At 38.2% G+C, this 24,918-nt stretch overlaps 1 pseudogene; it reads left to right on the top strand.

Annotated features, from left to right (window-relative positions):
* The first annotated feature begins 9,066 nt into the window (after positions 1-9,066).
* LOC101563573 overlaps positions 9,067-24,918 on the top strand; it is a 54,167-nt pseudogene continuing 38,315 nt past the window's right edge.

The following is a 24,918-nucleotide window of genomic DNA, read 5'->3' as shown; positions in this document are numbered from 1 at the left end:
AAAGAAAGAAAGAAAGAGAAAAAATAAAAGAAGAGCATGTGAGGCCTCAGATGCCTGTGGCTGGGAAATGTGCCCTTTTTCTGGAGCCTCCACCCTTGGTAAGGGCCAGTGCTGGCCTCTTTCACTTCAAGTCATGGAGTTGTGATTTGGATGCTCTTCATGGAGACCCAGAGGTCTGTCTACCCGAGAAGAAGCAGTTAGAGTAGACCCTGGCTTGAGACATCATTCCTTTTGAAGGGGCCCAAGAGAAGATCCCCACCATCAGGGGTAAGTTTAGCTAGAGGCTCCAGATAAACTCTCTCACATTCCTCTCAAGAATGCAAATCTGCTCCCTGACTTCTGGGTTTGGCCTAGTCTCACCATGCATACTGCTGTTCAGCCTCCCAAAGCCTCCCTTTTGAACTTCTTAGTCTGTGCAGATGCTGGGCTGGCAGTCCTATCTTTTGGTCAGAGTTATCATGAAGGAAAATCTTTCCTCTCTCCAGAACTTGTTCAGTTCCACTCCTGCTCTATCCTGATTAGGTTTAGTTTTTGAGGCAAAGTGTGTTGGTCTAGGTGTCTTCCCCTAGAGTATCTTGGCTATTGGGGTTTAGCCAGCCTCCATGTACCAATGCTTCCTTCCTCTCTCCTGCAGAAATATGAAATTCCATTTTACCTATCTGTCCTACTGAAGTCCATTTTGTTCATTTAAAAAATGAGGAAAGAGGGGCACAGAAAATTTGCTTCCAGATGACAACACCCTCAGTCTTGAAAGAACAGAAATAAGAATTGGCACATCTAAATTACAACTAAGGGCTCTGTTATTTCACTGAGATGTTTCTGTTTTGTGGGCTTTCTCTGGTGTTTTGAAATCCTAACTTATTTTCATTTCTGCTCTTTCGGCCACATTCCATGCTATGCAGCTGAAGCATTTGCTCGCATCTTGGGCACCTTTCTTATTTACCTAGTAGCTATTTCCAGAGTGAGAGCCAAAACCACTCATTAAATTAGCGGCTATTTCAGAAAACCTACATCACTGTTCCCCTTCGTTAAGAAGATAATTAGCAGCCAGCCCTGAGCCCATGGGCTGCCCTAGAATACACATTGCCACCCTTCTGTGACTCGGTGAGCCCAGAAAATCCTCAAGTTTGATGTTTGTTTTGCACGCAGAGTTTCCTCTGGACTCTCCATGAATCACATCTTTTCTGGTTTGTAATTTTAGTTTTTTGGAAATAGCTATTTGATCAACCACCTCATTTTCTCTGAAGCAGCCACGTGTGAGTGATGTGATACAGCCTCCTTCTAGAAGCTCAAACCGGAAGTGACAGGCCCTCTCTGGTCTGAGCCTTTGCCTACCCTCTTATTCATTGTCACAGGACCCGCAGAGGAAAAGTCTCAGCGCTGTGTCCTCAGCACCACAGGCTCCTTCTCTCCCCGCTAGACATGAAGTAGTGTGCTGTGGCCACACTTTCCGGCCCTACTTCTTGATATTTTAGAGGGGAGTAAATGAAATTTAGAAAATTTGTTTTATTTTTAAAACTAATCCTTGGGCCAGCCAAATAGCTCAGAGGATTAAAGCACCTGCAGGCAGACACAGGCCAGGGTGGGGGTGGGAGTGGGGCTGCGGTGCTGGCCCCGCCCCTGTGCTGCGCTGAGAAAAAGGAAAATGGAACTAGGATGGGGAAAAGGGAAGAGAGAGAGAAATAGAGAGAGGTTAGTAATGTAGAGGTGGGGAGATGGCTCAGTGGAATAAGCGCTTCCCTGGCAAGCTCAAGGACCTGAGTTCAATCCTCAGTTCCCCCCCCCCAAAAAAAGAAAAGAAGTTAGTAATGCTATTAGGGTCTCTTAGTTCATACAAAAGGAAGGTTTGTGCTTATATCTATTGGAGAAGTTTTTATGCTCATATCTTGTATGCTAAGTTACTTTACAGATAATAATATGCGATGTACTAACCATTGTTATTTTGTCATCTTGTTATGAAATTTTGTTTTACCTTTTTTCATAAAAAAGAAAATACAAGTAAATGCATACTTCCATGGCTTAATCTTCTGGTTGCTGTTATGTAGCTACAGAGGGCTCAGACAGTGCTCTGAGTGCTCTCTACACACTGTGTCCTGGAACTTGTGGGCGAGCTGATGCAGAGGAGGAAGCTGAGACTCAACGTGGCTGAAGAGACGCCCCTCCTATCATTCCTCCTTCACTACTGCACCGGGGCTTGAACTCATGACTCAGCGCCGCAATGCCCTCTGCAGTCCTTGCCCTCTGGCAGATCTGCACGGCCTCCTTTGTAAAGTTCCACAATTCCAAGATGCTGCCTGTTTGTGTGAGCCCCATTTTCTGCTCCAGGGAGTCTGCCCAAGCTGCAAGCTGCAGAGACACAGCTTATGAGAAAGGAACATGACACAGAGAGTGATTGTAATGACGAGAGAAAAATGCAGACAAATAATAGAAAAATCTCCAACCAGAGTGATTTGCACAACCCAAGGAAGTGGTAGTGATATTTCATTATGAAGCACAATGTGGCAAGAATGAGCCACTGGGTTGAATTATATTTGAATATCTTATTTTCATGTTGGGCACATAAACAAGGGTACATATTATATGCATTATTATTTTTCTTTGGATTAGGCCATGTCATGAATGTCATATATTTCTCTTGGCGTACAGTATTACACTTATACTTCTCCAAAAAACATTTTTTTTTTTAGTTCTAAATTTAACATGATAGAAATGGTTATTGCTTCACAGCTGCTATCATTTCTGCTTCATGCTAAATTATTAATAGTTTCAATTTATTCCTAGATGGTTATTGTTTTACTTTACAATTATTCAGTGGAAGATATGAATGATAAAAATATTAGCACTTCTTTAATGGTTTAGGGTTTTTTTTTGTTTTTTTTTTTTTTGCTACATGCTATTAGAAAACAAAGATAAAATTTAGACCCTGAACCAGCAGAATCCATGTTACCTGGGAAACTGGTTCAAAATAGGAATTCTCAGGCTCAGTCTCAACCTTGTGATGGTACCCAGAAGATTTTGCCTTTAGTTTTATAACTGATTCATCCCATGTTCATTTTTCTCATACGTTTATTCAGTTGTGCTGCATTGAATCACCCTAGCTCCTTTGTCCAACATCAAGTGAGCGTGAGTCTGCCATCTATTTTTGCAGTCTCTCATCTGCTCCACGCATCTTCTCCAACCTTGTTCTCTTTCTCCATTTACTTAGGATAGGATATATATCCTGGGCATTCTTCATTACAGGTATATCCCATGCATGTCTCAGTGCTACCATTAATGCTATTTTTCCAATAGTAAAGTATACATAACATAAAACATCATTGTAAAGTGTGTTCTTTGGTAGACTTAAGTGCATTCACACTGTACAACACTTACTCCAGGATAAAACCCTTACTCTGGGATGTGGCCCTCCTAAATGATGGCTTTGGGGGGATTTTGATTGGATGCTCAAGGTGCCCATGGAAGTCTCTCATTTTAGCTGAGCTGTACCTCTGTCTGCACTACTGCAGCACCTTTGTTCCCCAGTTTCATCTATAGTTGAAATCTGTGTGTGTGTGTGTGTGTGTGTGTGTGTGTTTTCTTTTTGGTACTAGAGGTCAAACTCACAACTTTGTGCTTGCTAGGCAAGCACTTTCTCCACTGAGCTATCTCCCTGGCCTATTTTTGTGTTTTTAAAGGAAGAATTGAGACAATCATAAGCAAAAGACCATTAATTTATGGAGAAATAATGATTCCACAGCTCAGGTAAAGTGAACGATCCAACTTCATTTTATTTTATTGACTGAACAATATTAGGATTTACTTTTCATTGTATTTGGTACAGCGTCTCACTCCACAGCGCTGGGATTACAGGAGTGCGCTACTACGCCCAGTATCCTTGGTTGATTTAGTGTGCCCAGGGGCAGGGTGGGGGGTAGGGGTGAGGCATGTGGAGCTGGACTGGTTCCTGTGTCTGCCTAAGCAGGGGCTTAATCCACTGAGCTATCTCACCAGCCTAGCATTTTGAGAATTTGATAAAAAGGAAAAAATACTTGTTGGGGCAGAAAATGCCAGTAATAATCCTCTCTACTAGATTTTGGAGATTTATGAATTTTGTATGACAAATGAACAGAACAGCTTGCCACACTTGACATCTTGTTTCCCCTAATTATTCTTTTCATCAAAGTCAAAATTATCCTCTTGAAGCGCAATTCTGACTGCTAAAATATTTGCTGATACGCAACCCCAAAACAGATCTCATGGCATGGCTTCTAATGCCTTTGTAGATGTCTCCATGTGATGTCTTTTTGGTACTTTTACCCAGTGGCTTTGCTTTTGTCATGTGACATTTGCTTTCCTCAGCCATGCACGCCATTGCTAGTACTGCTTTCACCCTCCTTAAGTACTTCCTAATCCACTCAGCTTTGAAGACCTGACTCAAATGCCCCCTCTTCATTGTGCCATCCATGTTATTTCCATTGGCAATTAGCCTCTATGCTCTTTACTTCCAGTGCTCCCTGGCAAGATATGTAGTGGTGAATGTGTTTGAAGTATGCCTTATGCAGTCGTGTGCTCTTGTGTTGCCTTATATAACGGCCACACTGCACGGAGGCCACAAATCCCTACTTGTGAGCATGGAAAAAGTGGTTTTTCATTGAGCCTAAATACACTTCAGGGATCTCAGCACATTATTAATTTATTATTACCAACTACTCTGCACAGTTATTACCAGTCAATTAAATGCAATCTACGGTCATTCTCTAGCTAAATTTATGGGCTTGTTTAAAGCCAAAGCTTAGAGCTTTGCTCAGTGGAAGTAGCACTGCATAGATTCCGAAGGTGGTTTCAACTAAGAAGTAAATTTATTCAGGAAAAGGTAGTGATGTAGAAGATTATAGAGGGTTATAATGCTACAGCATGAAAGCATGTGGAGGGGCTGGCCACATAGGAGAAATACGTTAGTAAGAGCAGCAAGCTCTTGCCAAAGCAGGCTGTCAGTTCTATTTTATAGTTTTCTCAAGAAACCTACCAGGAGACCTTGTTATTTCCCTAGCTTTGAATATAAGAAATGGAGGAAGCTCTATATCATCTCTGTGTATGAGCATGCTGTGAAAATCTTATGGGTCAAGGGAAGGAGCCAGGGTGTTTCCAAATGTCACAGTTCATTTCATTACTGTGTATCAAATCTCATCCGATCTGGTTAGAAGTTTTCCCTATAGAATAGCAGGTGTCTACAATAAAAAGAGATCTTTAAGTTAGGTAGACCTAAACCTGATATTCAGAAGTCCATTTGGGGAGTGACAGAATCACCAACAGTTTCTCTTAAGATAAGATCAGTTTTGAATGTTTATCTGTGTCTTTGAAACTATGCTAAGTTTGTGCTGTCCAATTACAATAGCTGTTAGTCACATGCAGTTATTTAAATTAAAATTATTTTTTTATTATTTTTTTGAGAAACAAATAGCAATGAGACAGTTTCAAAACAGGTTGGTAAACAGTTAGAATAATTTATACATTGTGTATTGTTATTTTCATAGTAGTTATTCATAGTACAAGATGCAGACATGATATTCTGCCTTACGTTAAAATTAAATACAGTTTATAGTTCAGTTCTTTGGTCACAATTGCCACATTTCAAGTGCTCAACTGGTGCCATGTGTGGAGAGTAGTGACCGTATGGACAGGGCAGATAGAGAGAGCTTCCACCCTTGCAGAACGTTCAAGTGCATAGAACTTCTTTCAAGCCTCCAGCAAAAGACTCGAGCTCCTTTGCACTGTGGCTAAGGGTTTTGGTAGATGTTTTTGTTTCTATGCACTGGCTGATATATTCTTAATGTTACCATTCCTTAGAGCTTACAACTGTAATTTATGTTTCTTCCCTCCAAATAAATGTTTTTCTCCTACTTAATGTCCCATTTGAGAAGAAACATCAAGCAAGTATTTATTTGCTACGGTTAGCGGCCTGTGTGATAAGCAACATTCTGTTCTTTATTTTTCCTTGTTTCTTTATAGTGGCTAAGATCATCCCTGGGCCACAGGAGTTTCTTTCTGTACCTGTCTGCGTGCTAGGTCTGCATGCTTGTGTGAATTTAAATTGCCTAGCATTTTCCCTCACTGTGGAAGACGTAGAAAATTCAATCATTAAAGAAAGGGGCTACTGGGAAATAACACACCACAAGGCTCTAACTATTCTGTGACATTTTTATTTTTGTCTTTTCTCTGACCCTAAATAAAAGCCACTGTCTATAGAGGGATGCATTAAAAATTGGTCACAAAATACAATGTGACTAAGGCTTCCATGTTGCATTTAAATGGGCTTTATTTGAAATGACTTCATCTCGATGACGGTGGCGATTCTATGTGAGGCTCATTTTATTACACTCAAAGCCATATGTTTGCTTCATTTATTCCTCTGAAAATGAGATTATTTCTTTTTTAAAAATATATTAACGCAAAAAATGTACTGTAGCATATGAGATAAAGCTTCATCTCTATTTCTATTCCTGTGGTTCCACAAATTATTATCTGTCCTTGTAATTTCCTACTAATGTACCTCTTTAAATAAACTCTGGACTGGTTACTTATCCTTCACATGTTCTTTACTCACACACTTCCTAGGCTACAAACTTGGTGCATATTTGGAGTACACAAATCAGATCTTCCCTCTTCAGCTCACGACTGGCCCTTCTCTGAGTGGGCTACAGTGAGGCAGTTAGTCCCATGGCTGGGATTGAGTCCCACCTTGGTCCTTCCTGCTGTGTGGACCCCACAGCTACTTAACATTGAGTCTTTCAGTTTCTCCATCTCATAGATGAGTTGGACTTCCAAACCTACATCACTGGATTTTTCTAAGGTTTAATTAAAAAGCCTTGAAATAGACCTATTATTTATCAAGAGTCAAGACTAAAATTCATTTTTCTCTCTACACTTTAAACTTTCAAAATGGAAATGTAATTTTTATTATTTATTTAATTTTTTTTTCGGAACCAAGGATTGAACTTAGGCCCTTGCACTTGCCAGGGAAGTGCTTATTCCGCTGAGCCATCTCCCTGGCCCCTGGAAATGTAATTGATGTATAGTGAAATACACAAATTTTTAGTAGAGAATTTGATGAATTTTGACAAATGCACACATCAAACACTCACTATCAAACCTACTGGAAATTTCTACCTCCTTCATTTCCTTTGCCTCTACCTGACACATCCACTCTTCCCATTGCCAACACAAGACCATCACTAATTTGGTTCTTACACTATAGGCTATTTCCAGTTCTACAATTTCATATAAGTAGAATCACACACTATAGTTCTCAGTATTAGGTTTTCCTCATTTTCCATGAATTTTAGCAAAATATTTCAGTCATGCCATAATGTTCCATCCCCTTGCATTTTATATGGAGCACCTGTCTTTAAAGCATTGGAAAATCATGGGTAAAGAGGATAATTTTAAAAGTATTAAGAGAATGGTGTAGTGCTGTGGGGATGGCTTTATAATTGCTAGCTACCTGCTTGCAGTAGTAACACTGGTAAGTTCCTTAAACTCTCTGAATCTCACGTATAATTTTAAAAAGACAGTCATAATATTTACCTCCTGGTATTCATTAGAGTAAAATAATGTATGTATAACAGCCATCACTTGTGGGTACAGAACAATGTCATTCTCTCCCCTTTTTTATTTTAATTTTATTGGTGCATTTTAGATATACACAGTGGTCACTCTATCAGGAGGAGTTTGTACATTTACATAAATATCTTGATTCTTATTTTTTCCCAATCCTCTCTCCTCCTTTCAACCCATCTCCCACTCCTTATCAATAAAAGCTTTGTTTCCATTTTTTCCATTCTTTTCTTTCTTTTCCTTCATTTCTGCCTCCCTCATCCTTTGTTCCACTTCACAGTTGAATATTTGTTTCCTATTTTCCAGTATTTGTTATACATTTTGGTCCTTAATTTACCCTTTCAGTTTCTCATACCACAAGGACAATGTGACATTGAGACATGCATATCCAGTTCACTTCCATTAACAGCATGTGTATCCAGTTGTTTTCACTTCTTTCCTTTCCCCCACTCTGCTCTCCACGTTCTGCATTTTTTGAACAATTTCTCCCCATTTCACAATATCCTTTATATATTTTGGCCCTTGTTCACACATTTAATGTCTCACAGAAGAAAAAAATGATGCCATATTTACACATGTGTGTTTTGTGTGTTTCACTTAAGAGTATGGCTTCAGGGTGCATCTGTTTAACTAGAAATGCCTCTAGCTTATCCTTCTTTATGGCTGTATAATACTCCATTGTATGAAAGAGCCATGTCTTTTTAATCCATTCCTCAGTTGATGGGCATATGCATTGTTTCCAAGATTTAGCTATGACAAATTGTGTTGCTATAAACATGGATGCACAGATATCTCCGTGGTATGATGTTTTTAATGCTTCTGGGAAAATGCTCAGAAGGGGAACAGCTGGGTAAAGTGGGACCTCTAATCTTAGCTTTTTGAGGAAACTCTGAACCGATTTCCACAGTGGTTGTACCAGTATCCATACCCACCAACAGTAGAGAAAGGTTCTGTTTTCCCCACAGCCCCTCCAGCATTTGTTATTGGTTGATTTCTTGATAATAACCATTCTTACTGGGGTGAGATGGAATCTCAGTTTGCTTTTAACTTGCATCTTTGGAATGACCAGTGCTGTTGCCACTTTTTCATGTATTCATTCACCATTTGTCTTTCTTCCTCTGAGAAGCGTGTATTCATCTCAGATGCCCATTTTTTGGATTGGGTCTTTGAATATGGGGGCCCTGCTTCAAAAAAAAAAAAACCCCTTTATATCATCTATAAAGCAAAACCCATTAGAATCAGAGCAGACTTCTCAATGCAAACCCTCAAGTAAAGGACAGCTTGGAGTGAAGTATTGCCACCTCTAAGGGAGAACAACCTCCGACCCAGAGTTGTACACTGCAAAACTGTCTGTCAGAATCAATGGAGAAATAAGATATTAAACTAACAAAGAAAAACTGAAGAAATTCATGATCACCAAAGCAGCTTACCTGCTTGCCTGCTTCCCAGATTCCAGCAGTTCGCTGTGACCGGATGGCTCTTTCCTTATTCTTTTCCAAGACTCTGGCAGTGAAGCGAGCCAGGACTGTTGTGCTGCTGGGCTTCACTCTGAACTCTTCCGAGTAAATCAGTGAGTCCTCCCACCTACAGTTGTTCCACGTGTCTCTGCCAAAGCACAGCACCCGTCCATCTCGCTCACCAACTGCCGGCTTTGTAGGGCCCCTTCGGATGCATCATCCCACCCTTCCTCCGGCCATGACATGCTGCCTTGTGGGTGCTGCTCCAGCCACAGCATCTTCTCTTCCTTGAATCTATAAGTTTTTATGGTACCCTGGCTCACTGGCCATTTTTCTGACTAATCACATATCCATCAGTTATGAATATGTGACTCAATTTTCATGTAGGCTCAAGTCAAAGTCCTACTGTTAGCCAGGAGTGGCAATGCATGCCTGTAATCCCAGCACTCAGGAGGCTGAAGCATGAGGATCGTTGTGAGTTTGAGACCAGCCTGGGCTACAAAGTGAGCTTAAGGCCAGCCTGAGCTCTATAGTGAGATCCTGTCTCAAAAAGACCAAAGCAAACACACACACACACACACACACACACACACACACACCCATGTTATTCTCTTATACAACTACACTTATTTCACCTTGTTTTTGTATGTTAGTTCTATTAATCTCCATTGTGTCTTCTATGAAAAATGCCTTTATTTTATAGGTAAGGAGACTGGGACTAAATGTGGACTTTAAAATCAGAGCTCTGCTACCAAATCTTGCACTTTTCATGGGCAAAGCTCTGTCCCCTGGGACAGAGACTGGAAGGTTATCTGTTGCCCTCAGATCCTTTTTCCATTTCTCTTTACTCAAGAGAGTTCCCAGTGTGACTTGGACTCCAGATAAACAGATGTCTGCTTTTGCCAAAGTTCTCCATCTGTCTTCTGCTTTCTGTTGAAGTGGTGCTTGGCTGACAATTGACCATGGTCCAATGGTTCCTTTGTTCATTCACTCATGAATAGGTACATGCTATTCTGGCCTTTTATGTGCCTATTCCATGCCACAAACTATTTTGGGCACTGCAAAATAGAGTCAAAGTTGTCTTCACTGTAGTGGACCTTACATTTCAAATGAACTAGGTGGACAATAAGTTCATTTGCTTATTTTTTTTTCATTTACTTATTTAATGTTGAGGGTGATAAGTACTTTAGAGAAAAGAGAAAACACAAGGAGATGAAACTAGAGTACCAGAAAATGGTATTTACTTTGATGAAATAGGGTGAAGTATATATCTCCATCTTATTGATTGGGAGAATTAACAAAATTTGATGGTTACCATCAGAAGTCATGCAGCATGAGGGAATGAGCCACATAGTTATGTGTCAGGTTAGGGAGAGAGATTTCAGGCAAAAAGCACAGCAACTCCATAAGCACTAAGGTAGGATGTGGCTGGGTATCTTCCTGAAACAGAAAGTCAGTGTATTTGTAAACAAAGTCAGTGAGGGAGCAAGGGGTAGAGAGGAATCATAGTGAGGCAATCATGAAGCATTTTCTGAATCATTTTAAGGTCTTTGACTTTAAAAAATTATTGACTTTATTAGTGCAGATTTGTAATGTAGAATAGTGATGCTCTTTGTGGGGAATTGGTACATGAATATAACATATTTTGATAATTTTCAAACTTGTAACCCCCCTCATTCCTCACCCCTCCCCTGATCCTCTGTCCCATTTCTAAGAGCCTACCTTCTAGTTTACTATCATGGTTGTTATTGTGAGTAAGACGAAAAGCCCTTAGAAGATTAAGAGCAGATTAAACTCTTGATTTGACTCAGATGCTTAAGAGACTATTCTGGCTTCTGCGATGAGAGTGGACTATGAGGAGGCCATGATAGAAGCAGGGGGTCAGTTAGGAGGCTGCTGCAGCAATGAGCAAGAAAAAATATTGCTTTGGATCAGATCAGTAGTAGTGGAAGTAAGGAAAACTCTCAATTTTGTATGAGACGCGAGGCTAGAGACAGCAGGATTTGCTGATTGGCGGGTTGTAATTTGTGAGAGAGAGGCAAGGAAGATGTCAGTTTTTCTCTTGAGTTCTTGGAAAGATAGAACTGTCGGAGAGTTTCTGGCTTCCCTGCACCCACAGAACCCCTCCAGACCAAAACTCAGGCACCCGCGTGAGTGAGACCCTCTGCTGTGCCATCACAACCCCTGCAACCCTCAGAACCCCCCACCCCCAAGCATGGCAGGTAGGTGAGAACTTCTGTGACTCTCTTGGGACCCCCAGATCCAGCCCAAGCCCAGAACAAGTGAGTGTGCAGGAGAGCTTCTGCACTCCCCTGGGCTCCCTGGGAAAGGGGCATAGTAGAGGGGTACCACAGGTTCACTATTGTACCAGACAGGGACAATATGTTCACTTCCAAAGGCTGCAGCAGGATGGAGCTGAACACAACAGCTAGACCCAAGCCAAGCATAACTGGATAAACTCAAACTTAATAGATCTGCACCTGAATTTCAGTAGGTGCTAAGGTTGTAACTGCAACAAAGCTGTACACCAAAGGTCAGAGGTCAGTGCTATACAAAATGCTAAAGACGAGGAGCAAAATGCAATCTCAGGAATCAAGCCCAAGCAAAACAAGGGCAGAGGACACTAGCTCAGCTGAAATGAATGAACTAACAGTGTGGGAAGTAAAAAAACAACAGCAGAAAGTTATAGAGGAAATCAGAGCAGAATTAATGCCTGAAATGAAAAAAGAAATCTCTGAATTCATAGAATCTGAAGAAAAGACTCTAAAGAGAAACATATGGGGAAACCCAATGCCCACCCAGAACAAGTGCAGCAGACTCTAGCTCAGCTGAAATGTATGAATTAATGACGTGGCAAGTAAAGAAACAACAGTAGAAAGGTAGAGAGGAACTCAGAGCAGAATTAATTTCTGAAATAAAAAAATCTTTGAATTCATATTATCTGAAGTAAAAAATCAAATACAGAAACATATGGAGGAAATCTAAACTGAAAATATCTCTGATAAAAACAATAGAGGAGATTAGAAATATGACAGCTGCCTTGAATGAGCAATACAGGAAGGAAATAGATCGCATGAAGTAGAGTCAAAGAGATATAGAGAAACTTAAAATCTCAATCACAAGCTTGCAAAACCGTTTGAGTGAAAGTAAAGACAGAGTTTCAGACCTTGAAGATGCTGATGCAGCTAGTGAAAAAGTAACAAGGATCTCTTAAAAACAACTAGGATGCAGGAAAAAATAATCCATCACTTGCAAGATGATGCAAAGATAAACAACGTGAGACTAATAAGCATCAATGAAAACAATGGAGTCAATACAAATGACATAAAAAGAATATGGGAAGAAATAATAGCAGAAAACTTCCCAAATATGAGGAAACAATCTGACATTCAGGCAACTGAAGCATGCAGAATGCCAAATAACTTCAACCCAATTAAATATACACCGAGATATAATAGTCAAGATCCCAGAAATCCAGCACAAGAATATATTGAAAGCTGCTAGAGAAAAGAAGCAGATCACATTCAAAGGAAAACCCATCAGAATTACGGCCGACTTCTCTTCACAAACCATGAAGGCATGAAGAGCATAGAGCAGAGTACTTCAAGTGCTCTATGAAAACAAATTCCAGCCCAGACTCCTATACCCTGCAAAACTATATTTCAACTTTGATGGAGAGGTGAAACACTTCCATAACAAAGAACAACTAAAGAATTTCATGATGACAAAGCCAAGCCTACAAAGACTACTAAAAGTGTTCTAGAGAGGAACCAAAATAATCAGAACGCCATGAACAAGAACAGAAGGAACCCACTAAAAAGGGCAAACAATTAAATACAGAAGAAAAAAGAGTAGACAACAGCAAATAAATAACATGTCAACCATAAATAAACACATTGCAATTATAATCATCAATGTAAATGGGCTCAATTCACCAGTTAAGAGAAATAGACTTGCACAGTGGATTAGGAAACAAAATCCAACAATATGCTGTATACAAGAAATACACTTATCTCAAAAAGACATTCATAGACTTAAAGTCAAAGGATGGAAAACAATACTCCACCTCAGGAAAAAGTGGGGTAGCAATCATGTTTTCAGACAGTCTCAACTTCAAACAAAGAATGATCAAATGAAATAAAGGAGGCCATTATATACTGATTAGGGGAAAAATTCAGGAGAAAGAGGTAACACTCATAAATATGGATGCACCAAACACAGGAGCACCCTTAAGAGAGCACCCATAAGACAAATCTTAATGGACATGAAAAATCTAATATGCAATACCACATTCTTAACAGGAGACCTTAACACCCCCTTATCTCAAAAAGATAGGTCAACCAGACCAAAAAAAAAAAAATTTTTTTTTTTTTTTTGGTGGAACCGGGGCTTGAACTCAGGCCCTTGTGCTTGCCAGAGAAGCGCTTATTCTACTGAGCCATCTCCCTGGCCCCTACCAGACAAAATTAGCAAAGAAGTAGGAGAACTGAACCAGAGCTTGGAACAAATGGACTTGGTGGATATATACAGAGTGTTTGACTGAATGACAGCTGAATACACATTATTTTCAGCTGCACAGGGGTCATTTTCTAAAATAGACCACATACTACTAATCCATAGGTCATGTTTTAGTATATGCACGAAAACAGAAATTATCCTATGCATATTATCTGAGAACAGTGCAATGAAACTGGAAATAAATGACAAAAGAAACCAGAAAACCCCCCTAAATACATGGAAATTAAAGAACTCGCTACTCAGCAATCTATGGGTCACAGATGAAATTAAGCAAGAAATTCTACAGTATCTATATTTCAACAAAAATTAAACCACAACTTATCAGAATTTATGGAATGTGATGAAAGCAGTTCTCAGAGGAAAGTTCATAGCTGTGAACTCACACATTAGGAAAACAGAACGGAAACAAATAAACACCCTAATGCTGCACCTTCGACATTTAGAAAGGGAAGAGCAAGCCAAACTGAGAACCCAAAGACGGGAAGAAATCATAAAGATTAGAGCAGAAATTAATTCAATTGAGATGAAGAAAACAGTTCAAATAATTACGAATCAGAAAGCTGGTTCTTTGAAAGACTAAATAAAATCAATAAGCCCCTAGCTAACCTCATCAAAAAGAGGGAAAAAAATTCAAATACAAGCAATAAGGAATGAAAAAGGCATAATCAGCACAGACCCAGTGAAAATTCAGAAGGTTATCAATAGCTACTTTGAGAATCTTTACACTCACAGAATAGAAGATACAGATGAAATGGACAGATTCCTAGAAAGGTACAAATTACCAAAACTGAATGAAGAAGATATAACACCTCTCAATAACCTAGTAACAGCCAATGAAGTACATAATGTAAGAAAAAGCCTGCAGACAAAGAAAAGTCCAGGTCCTGATGGATTCACAGCTGAATTATACAATAAATTTATAGAAGATATAATTCCTACACTGCTCAAACTCTTTGATGAAATTGAAAAGGAAGCAGTCCTCCAAAAATCATTCCTCAAGGCAAGTATTATACTAATTGCAAAACCAGGGAAAGACACAACTAAAAAAGAGAACCACAGGCCAATCTCCTTCATGAATATAGATGCAAAAATTCTCAATAAAATCCTAGCAAATAGAGTACAGCAAATCATCAAGAAGATCATACACCAAGGCCAGGTAGGATTCATCCCAGAGATTCAAGGATGGCTCAATATTCGAAAATCTATAAATGTAATACACTATATTAATAGAGCGAAATCTAAAAACCACATGATCATCTCAATTGATGCAGAAAAGGCTTTTGACAAAGTCCAACACTCATTCATGTTCAAAGTCCTACAAAAAATTGGAATAGAAGGCCTCTATTTCAATTTCATAAAAGCTATCTATGACAACCCAACAGCTAATATAATTCTAAATGGGGAAAAACTGAAATCTTTTACTTTCAGATCTGGTACAAGACAAGGATGTCCTCTATCACCACTCCTATTCAATATAGTTCTGGAATCATTAGCTACAGTCATTGGACAAGAGGGAGAAATAAAAGGAATAAGAATAGGTAAAGAAGAAGTTAAATTATCATTATTTGCAGATGACATTATACTTTATTGGAAGTCCCAAAAAATTCCACCAAGAAGCTACTACAATTGATATACAAATTCAGTGGCATAGCAGGATACAAATTCAATGCTCAAAAATCAATATAATTCCTCTACACAAATAACAAACACATTGAGAGGGAAATTAGACAAACAATACCTTTTACAATAGCACTGTAGAAAATGAAATACCTTGGAATTCACTTAACCGAAGAAGTCAAAGATCTTTTTATGGAAAATTACAGTACTCTGAAAAAAGAGATCGTAGAAGATTTCAGAAATTGGAAAGATATTCCCTGCTCTTGGATAGGAAGAACCAAAAATGTGAAGATGACGATACTCCCAAAATTATTGTACAGATTTAATGTACTCCCTATCAAACTCCACCAACATACCTCACAGACCTAGAGAAATCATTCCTAAAATTTATTTGGAACTAGAAAAGACCTAGAAATAGCAAAGGCAATTCTGGACAACAAAGACTAGGCAGGAGGCATTACAATTCCTGACTTGAAATTATACTATAAAGCTACTGTGATAATAACAACATAGTATTGGCAACGAAATAGGCCTGAGGATCAGTGTAATAGATTAGAAAATGCAGAGGCCTGTAAGAACACACTCAGCCACTGATCTTCAACAAAGGGGACAAACACGCTTACTGGATGAAAGATATCCTCTTTAACAAATGGTGTTGGAGAAACTGGCTCTCTACATGCTGAAAAGTGAAACTTGACCCACGTCTATCACCATGCACTAAGCTAAAGTCAAAACGGATTAAAGATCTAAACATTAAAACAGAGACACTAAATCTCCTGAAAGAGAAAGTAGGAGAAACTCTTGAAGACATAGGAGTAGGCAAAGAGTTCATGAACAAAAATCAAATTGCACAGGTAACACTTGAAAGAATTAACAACTGGTAGCCCCTCTTATTGAGAAGATTTTCCACATAAAAAGAAATTACCAACAAAGTGAAAAGATGAGCCACAAATTTGGAAAAAATCTTGACAAAAAAGTACTCAGACAAAGGTCTGTCTGCTCCCTAGAATTTATAAAGAACTAAAATACATTAGGGCCCCTAAATTTAAAGACCCAATCCAGAAATGGGCATCTGAGATGAACCCACAATTCTCAGAGGATGAAATTAAAGAAGTGAATAAATATATGAAAAAGTGCTCCACATCAATAGCCATCTGTGAAATTCAAATTAAAACAGCACTGAGATACCATCTCACCCCAGAAAGAATGGCTATTATAAACAAATCAACCAACAACAAATGTTGGAGAGGCTATGGGGAAAAGGGAACCCTTCTCTACTGTTGGGGGGAATGTAGACTGGTGCAATCATTATGGAAATCAGTTTGGAGGCTCCTTAAGAAACCAGGACTGGAAATCCCATTCAAGCCAGCTATCTCCTTACTGAGAATTCTTCTGAAGGAAGTGAAAACATTATATCACAGTGATATATGTGTACCTATGTTTATAGCAGCACAATTTGTAATAGCCAAATCTTGGAAACAACCAAGATGCCTATCACCTGAGGAATGGTTGAAAATGATGTGGTATTTTTATACAATGGAGTATTGCTCAGCTGTAAACAATGATAAAGTTGAAGCATTTGTATTTAAGTGGATGCCACTTGAAGATATACTCATAAGTGAAATACACCATTCTCACATGTATAAATATCATATAGTCTCCCTAGTATAAGAACTCAAAAGAAGAAATACAAATAGAAAGGTATAACACAACTAAAAGGAAAGGGAGAATTTGAGGACTGGACAATGAGGAGAGGGTAAGGAGAAAAGCTGGGAAACAGGACAGGGACAAAGCCATATACTTGTATGCACAAGATGGGCAAGGCAATGATCGTGAGAAACATCAGCAGGTTTTTGAAACTAGCAGTTACTTGGTAGGATTCTCAGTCTGACTAACTATGCATGCTGATACCTGTGAACTAAGCAACTGCACTGAAGATAGCAATGTGTAATAAAAGGGTCACACTTAGAATGCCTGTCATTCTGGTCTTCTAAATACATACTTCATGTCATGACATTACCATACTGTCTCACAAGTAAAAGGTGTTTTTTTTGTTTGCTTTTCTTTTTTTTAAATGAGTAATAAATGAAAAAAAAGTCGCAAGAAAAAAAAAGTCACAGGACTGTCCTGTTACAATGCTATATATGGTTAGATTTCTAAATTTCTGTGTAAAAATATATATTTATTCCTATTTTTAATTTTTTTCTTCATATTCTGCAAGGACTTAAATTTCAACATATCAATACTTGATGGAAGATACCTGTTCCACGTTACGCTTAAGATGTTCGATATTTAGACAGATAGGGTAAACCAAACTGCATAAATTGCAGGGTAAAAATAATCTTCTCTCTCTTTTTAAAATAATATTCTCTTCTGGAGGGCTAGCAACCTAATTTTGCAGATCAAAAGTTGGAGAAAAGGAAGGGCTGCAAGTTCCACCAACATTTTGGCCCCAGTCTTTCAAAGTCAGTGAGGACTCAGGACATAGGAGAACCTGTACTGTAGCATCATGCAACTCAATTGTGCCCCAAATTTTCTGATCAAGGAGATTATGGGGCTACATAGGAAAGTAATCAATGATGTAGAGTGTACCTAAGGAGAGTCACATGGAGAGAAAACTTTCTCTCAGGCTTTCACAAACAGCAAATGGTTCAAGCATTGGCTGTGACACATTCACATGGCTGCCACTGACAAAGGATCTACAAAGTGCAGTACATGGTTACAGGATAAATCCTGAGGGGACTTGACTGACCTTATCAGATACAAAAGCTACATTTTTTGTTATATAGGTCTTGCTTTATCTTGATCTTAACCATCCAGCAGAAAAGTATAAAAATGAGGTATATAAAGTAAAGCCACATTAATATGCTGAACTGTAAAATGCTCTAGTCAACAACTTCTTTGGATAACCCAATACTATTGTGGACTACTGGACTGTGCTGGATTGTTTTGCTGAATTCAAACAACTATAATATTTAGATGCCAATAGAATACCCATCTCTGACAGGACTGAACTGGATAGGGGTGATACTGAACTGGAAGGACCATTTTGCATTTGTATATACAGAATAGTTAGGATAGATGTACAGCTGCTTTCGCTTGGTTCAGTGAGAGAAAGGATTTGTAGTAGTAGTGTTTGGATGGCATGTCCTGGCTGCTTCTTGTGCTGTGGATGACCGCTGAGATGATAACAAAATGCAATGTATTAATTATTGAAAATGTCCTATTAATCAGCTTGGAAAGTGTCTCATTGATATTTGTTTCTCAATAAAATAAAACAAAACCCCAAAAAAGGAAAGATAGGACTGTCAGCAACCATAGATCAAGAAAGCAAGATGTAGAAAAAGCTTGGGAAAAAACATCAGGAGTTAACGTTTGGAGAAGTTGAGTTTGAGATCTCTGCCTGATATGAAGTGAAGATGTTGGGTACACAGACAAGTATATAAATCTAGAGTTTAAGGACAGGTCTTAGATGAAGATGCAAGTTTGGAAGTTGTCAAAAAAGAGATACTTGGATACTATGCAACAATAGAGCAAAAATTATTTCTACCTTAATAGACCTTACATTTCAAATGGAGTAGGTGGACAATAAGTTCATTTACTTTCTTATTTCATGTCAAGGATAATAAGTACTGCAGCGAAAAGAGAAATAAAGAGGAGAGGAAACTGAAGTACCAGAAAATAGCATTTACTTTTATAAAAAGCAAGGACTAGAGGAGGACACCTAGGATGCGGATACAGACAGAAAAGGGAAGTCCAGTAACACTTAATGGACTTCATGCAATGTGAATTAAATTGAAAACTGCCTCTCAGTTGCTAAAATCTGGTAGAGAGCTTTTATTCTTATTAGTAGTTAGTATTTCCATGATATTTCTAGCTTGTTCTTCAACTACTCTTCTGTATTAAAGAGGTTCTTATTCTATTTTTAGGATGGATACTAGTGCTATAGGCTGCTTATTCTTGATCCCTCACAGATTAACAGGCATTAAAGCAATAGGGTGTCTTTTGACACTGTTCTCAATTCCTTTCTGCTCTTTAGAAGTAGAAAGGAAGGCAAGAAGAAATAAAAACAATGTATCTTTTGGGGGCTGTAGGGTTTTATCAATGTGAGGAACAAAGTTTTAGTTCAGAAAAGTTCTGCTCTCCAATGAGAGAAGCAAAGATAATAAACACTCCAACTGCTCTGTTTTAATTTGTGACCTTGAGAATTGCCTTCATTTCACAAGCCAAGAAACAAAATCCCACTTTTTGAAATGTGGGTAGACAGAAATAATCCCTCTTCTGCCCCAGATGCAATCATATAATCTTCACATTGTAAGTGGAAGTCCTAGCTCCCTATCATCTCTTCTGATCAAAATGACACAAAGAGGAAGAAAGATCTCTTGAAATAGGAGTGGCTAACCTCTCTTTATAGGTTAGTTTGGGCTTATTTGAAGTGTGGTGGTTGGATTCCCAGGGATACTCTCTTGAATAGTAGGCCAGATGGATGTCATATCCTTGGTCTGACCTCACCTTAGAAGACACACAATCCTTTTGCTCTATTGGTAGGGGAAGTCTTAGACTCACCAAGGCTCAGTAGAAACAACGTAGGTACCATGTTTCAGCAGTGGCTGTGCAAACACATTGCCAGGAGAGCTTATGGAAAGGCATATGTAAATTGGTATAGTTGTCCCTGGAAGCATTTTTTTTCAAAATTTTATTGATAAACAGATAGCAATGAGACAGTTTCAAATCAAATCGGAAGTACAATTTCAACAAATAATACACTGCATGTATTCTTCTTAATGGTTAATTGCTGTACAAGATGTGGACTTGTGATCCTATTTTCAAACACCATTAGAACAAATCATTCTATTCATTAAGAGAATGCAACTATATATCTATCCTAACCACTTGGAATACACAGATACAAAATGGACATTCATCGGTATACCCCATTTTTTCTAAGTTCCGTTATTGAATATTATAGGTGTGTAAACTCAGCAAAATATTCTAAAAGAGTCCAGTAGCTCATAATAGCATTGGATCTACTGTTTAACTGGCAATGTCAGAAATTATTGACCTGAGTCCCCCACAGCTCAACTTAACAGCATGGCTTTACTTCCTATATTTCGTCTTCATACTTTTCTACTGGATGGTTAAGACCAGGGTAAAGCAGGACCTATGCAACAAGAGTTGTAGCTTTTTGGTCTGCGAAGGTCAGTGAAATGCCCTCAGGATTTATCCTGACATCCTGTACCTCAGATTGTAGAACCTTTGTGAGTGCAGCCATGTGGATGAGTCACGGCCATTGCTTGGCCAATGTGCTCTCTGTGAAAGCCTGAGGGAGTGTCTTCTCCCCATGTGACTCTCCTTAGGCACACTCTATGTCATCGATCACTTTCCTCTTTAGCCCCATAATCTTCTTGATCAGAAAATTTGGGACACTACCGAGTTACATGACATTACAGTACAAGTTCTCATATGTCCTGAGTCTTAATTGACCTTAGAAGGTTAGGGCCAAAATGTTGGCTTTCCTTGCAGCCCTCCTTTTTCTCTAATTTTTGTCTGCAAGCTTAGGTTGTTAACCATTTGGAAGCATTTAATCTGGTCAAGATGTAGTGACTACCAGGAGCATAAGCTATTAGATTTGTAGTCCTTGGCCTAAGATATAGACAAGTGATAAATGATAACCATTTCTGGGGGTAATTATTATTTTTTTAGGAGCTTTTGACTCGGCAGACTATGAAAATGTTATTGTGGCAGAAGGTATGTTTATATCCTAGGTTCATTGTCTCATTAGGCTACCATTTGTACAGAGAGTTTCTGGATGACAAACTGTCCAGAAGGGTACAAGGAAGTGACATATGGTGGAGTTGCAGGCTGTTACTGAAGGCCCTTGAGAGTTCACAGGCTGCACCCATAAGAGAGAAGAGACACTTTTTGTAAAAACATCCTCATTTCTGACAAGAGACTAATGAATTTCCCTATCCCATCCTGTGCTTAATTTATCTATGGTATTTCCCTCTGGACATGTACACAAAGAACGAGGTTAGATTATGCTCTTTCTCTTTGTGGATTTCATTCTGAAGGAAATTCATTTCTGCATGCACAAAACCCATGGACCTATTTTAAATGATCAGTGGTCAGATTCAGGTTATAGGGCAAACCAAAAGGACTTGGAACCTCTAGATAGACTGAGAGGGAAATGATTGAAAGTTTTGGAGTGATGACTTGGAACACAATGCATACTAATATATAGACCAAATTCTAGGGGTTGACATGATTTCAACTTTCCCAACAGTTAATATGCTATGAAAACAGACATCAGAGAGATATTTTGGGACTTTGCTCATACTCAGGACCATCAGTGGAAGTCCTAGCTCCCTATCATCTCTCCTGAGTAAGGTGACACAAAGAGGAAGAAAGATCTTTTAAAAATAGGAGTGCCTAAGTTATAAAATATCAACATTCATCTCAACTCTTTTTCATAGAAAACAAGGTAAAACAAAATTTCATAAAAAGATGATAGGAGAATAACAATAGCTATATGGCATATTATTATCTTTAAAGTAGTTACTCAGAATAAAAGATATGTGTATGAAAAATCTCCAACTGACATTAGCACTAGCTTTCCTTTTCTGTGAACTAAGATGTAGTAATAATATCACTAATTTACATTTTTGTCTTCGCCCTTTCTTTCCTTCCCCTATCCAGTTTTTTTCCTTTTCAACAATTTCTTCCCATTTCACAATATCTATTATACATTTTAGATTTTTTTTTCAGAACTGGGGATTGAACTCAGGCCCTTGTGCTTGCCAGGGAAGTGCTTATTCCACTGAGCCATCTCCCTTTCCCCTACATTTTAGATCTTATTTACTCTTTCAGTTTCCCACACCAGGGAAGCAATATAAGGCTTATGCATGCAAGTCTGGTTTATTTCACTTATGGATATGGTCTTGATGTCTCAATAAAATTAATAAAAAAATTAAAAAATGAATATGGTCTTGAAATGCATCCATTTATCTATGATAGTCTCAACTTTATCCTTATTTAGGGCTGAGTAGTACTTCACTGTAGGAAAATACCAGATGTTTTTATGCATCCCTTGGTTGATGAGAATTTGGGCTGTTTCCAAGATTTAGCTATTGCAAATTGTGCTGCTATAAATATGGGTGCATATATGTCACTGTGGCATTATGTTTTTAATTCTCCTGGGAAAACGCTCAGAAGGGGAATAGTGGGGAGAAGAGGAACCTCTACTTCTACCTTTTTAAGGAAACTCCACACTGAATCCCACAGTGGTTATTCCTGTCTATACTCCCACCAACAGTGGAGAAGGGTTCTTTTTTCCCCAAAGTTCCCCTAGTAGTTGTTATTGGTTGATTTAATAATAATAGCCATTTTTTCTGGGGTGAGATGGAATCTTAGTGTGGTTCTAATTTGTATCTCTTGAATGAACAATAATCGTCTCGGATGCTCAGTTATGATTGGGTCATTGAATTTAGGGTATCTAATTTTTTTCATTTCTTAATATGTTCTAGATAGAATTCTTTGTCTGAGGGACAATTGTCTAAATTTTTTCCTCCTTGTGGGTTGTGTTTTCACTCTGTTGGTGATTTGCTTTCATGTGGAATTGCTTTTTAATAAGGTGACATCCCAGTTGTTGATTCTTTGAAATATTTCCTGTAAAATTTGGGTTTTGTTCATGAACGCTCTGCTTGCACCTATGTCTTCAAGATTTATACTTACTTTCTTTTGTAATAGAGGCCATGTTCCTGTTTTCATATTTGAATCATTGATTTATTTTGACTTTAGTGCATAAGGATAGATATGGGGCTAGTTTTAGTCTTCAGCATATGGAAAGCTAGTTTTTCAAGCACCATTTGTTAAAGAGACTATCTTTCTTCCAGGGAGCATGTTTGGCTGCTTTGTCAAAGATAAGTAGCTGAGTGTGCTTGGAATTGTGTTTGCATCTTCCAATGTTTTCCACTGATTATCTGGTGTACGTTTTGGCTTTCTTTTTTTTTTTTTTTTTGCCAGTACCATGCTGATTTTATCACAGTAGCTCTGTAGTATAATTTTAAGTCAATGATTTTGATGCCTCTTGCCTTGTCTTCATTGCCCAGGATTGCCTTTGCAATTCTAGGTCTTTTCTGGTTCCAGATATATTTTAGGTAGGGCCGGGGAGATGGCTCAGTGGAATAAGCACTTCCCTGGCAAGCACAAGGGCCTGAATTCAATCCCCAGTTCTGCCCCCCCTCCCCCCCAAAAGATATATTTTAGGAATGTTTTATGTAGTTCTGTGAGGTATGTTAATGGTATTTTGATTGTGACTGCATTAAATCTGTTTAACAACTTTGTAAGTATGGCCATTTTCACTATGTTGGTTTTTCCTATCCATTAGCAAGACAAATCTTTCTATTTTCTGATATCTTCTTTGATCTCCTTTTTCACAGTAATACAATTTTCAATATATAGTTCCTTTACTTCCTTTGTTAGATTGATTCCTAGATAATTTTTTTGGGGGTGGTATTGTGGATTTTGTTTCTTTCATTTCTTTCTCAGTTTTTGTAACAGAACGCTCTTGATTTTTAAATGTTGATTTTGTATCCAGCCATGCAACTGGATATGGTTATTAACTCTAAGAGTCTTTTGATGGACTTTTGGGGTCTTTTATGTAGAGTATCATGTCATCTGTGAGTAATGATAATTTAACTTCATCCTTCCCTATACTTATTCCCTTTTTATCTGTGTTGCCTAATTGTTCTGGCTAATGCTTCTAGCACTGTATTGAATACAAATGGTGATAGTGGAAATGCTCTTCTTGTTCCTGGTTTAAAGTAGATCCTTCCAGTTCCTGTCTTTGGTCTGATGTTGGCTGTTGGTTTGTCATAGGTGACTTGTTATCAGATTGAGGGAAAGACCATATAGTCCAATTTTCTGTAGAGTTTTTATTATGCATGTGTGCTAGACCTTATCAAAACCTTTTTCAGCATCTATTGAGATGATCATGTGATTATTGTCTTTAGTTATGTTGATATGGTGTATTTAATTTATTTGTGTACTATGAACCATTCCTGCATTTCTGAGATGAATCCTATTCGCTCATGGTGTATAACCTTCTTGATGATTTGCTGTATCTTGTTTGCTAGTATCTTACTGAGGAGTTTTATGTTTATGTTCATTAGGGAGATTGGTCTACAGTACTCTTTTTTTGGGTAGGTCTTTCTCTGGTTTTCATATCAGTGTAATGCTTGCCTCCAAGTTTGGGAGTTAGGAAACGTTTTCTTTTCAATTTCATTAAACTGTTTGAGGAATATCAGTGTTAAAATTTTCTCTAAATTTCTTTTACTATTCACTGTGAATCCATCAGGATCTGGAACGTCCTTTATTGGTAAGTTTTTAATTATATTTTCAATCTCATTAACTAATATTGTTCTTTTCTGAATTTTTATATCCTCTTGATTTAGCTTTGGTAATTTACACATATCTTGGAATCTGCCCATTTCTTTTGTGTTTTCCATCCTATGAGAAGAAAAACTTTTAAAGTAGGTATTGATGATTTTCTGAATTTTCACATGATCTATATTGATTTCACCCTCTTCATTCCCCAAAGCATGAAGTTCAGTCTTTTTCTTTCATCTTTTTGGTAAGGTTGTCTAAGGGTTTATTAATTTTAATTATTCTTTCAAAGAACCAACTCTTTGATTCATTAATTCTTTGTATTGATTTCTTGGTTTCCATCAGTTGA

This window comes from Octodon degus, unplaced genomic scaffold (genome assembly GCF_000260255.1).
Source record: "Octodon degus isolate 3935 unplaced genomic scaffold, OctDeg1.0 scaffold00008, whole genome shotgun sequence".
NCBI classification, from domain to species: Eukaryota; Metazoa; Chordata; class Mammalia; order Rodentia; family Octodontidae; genus Octodon; species Octodon degus.
This window is presented reverse-complemented; position numbering and strand designations above follow the sequence as displayed.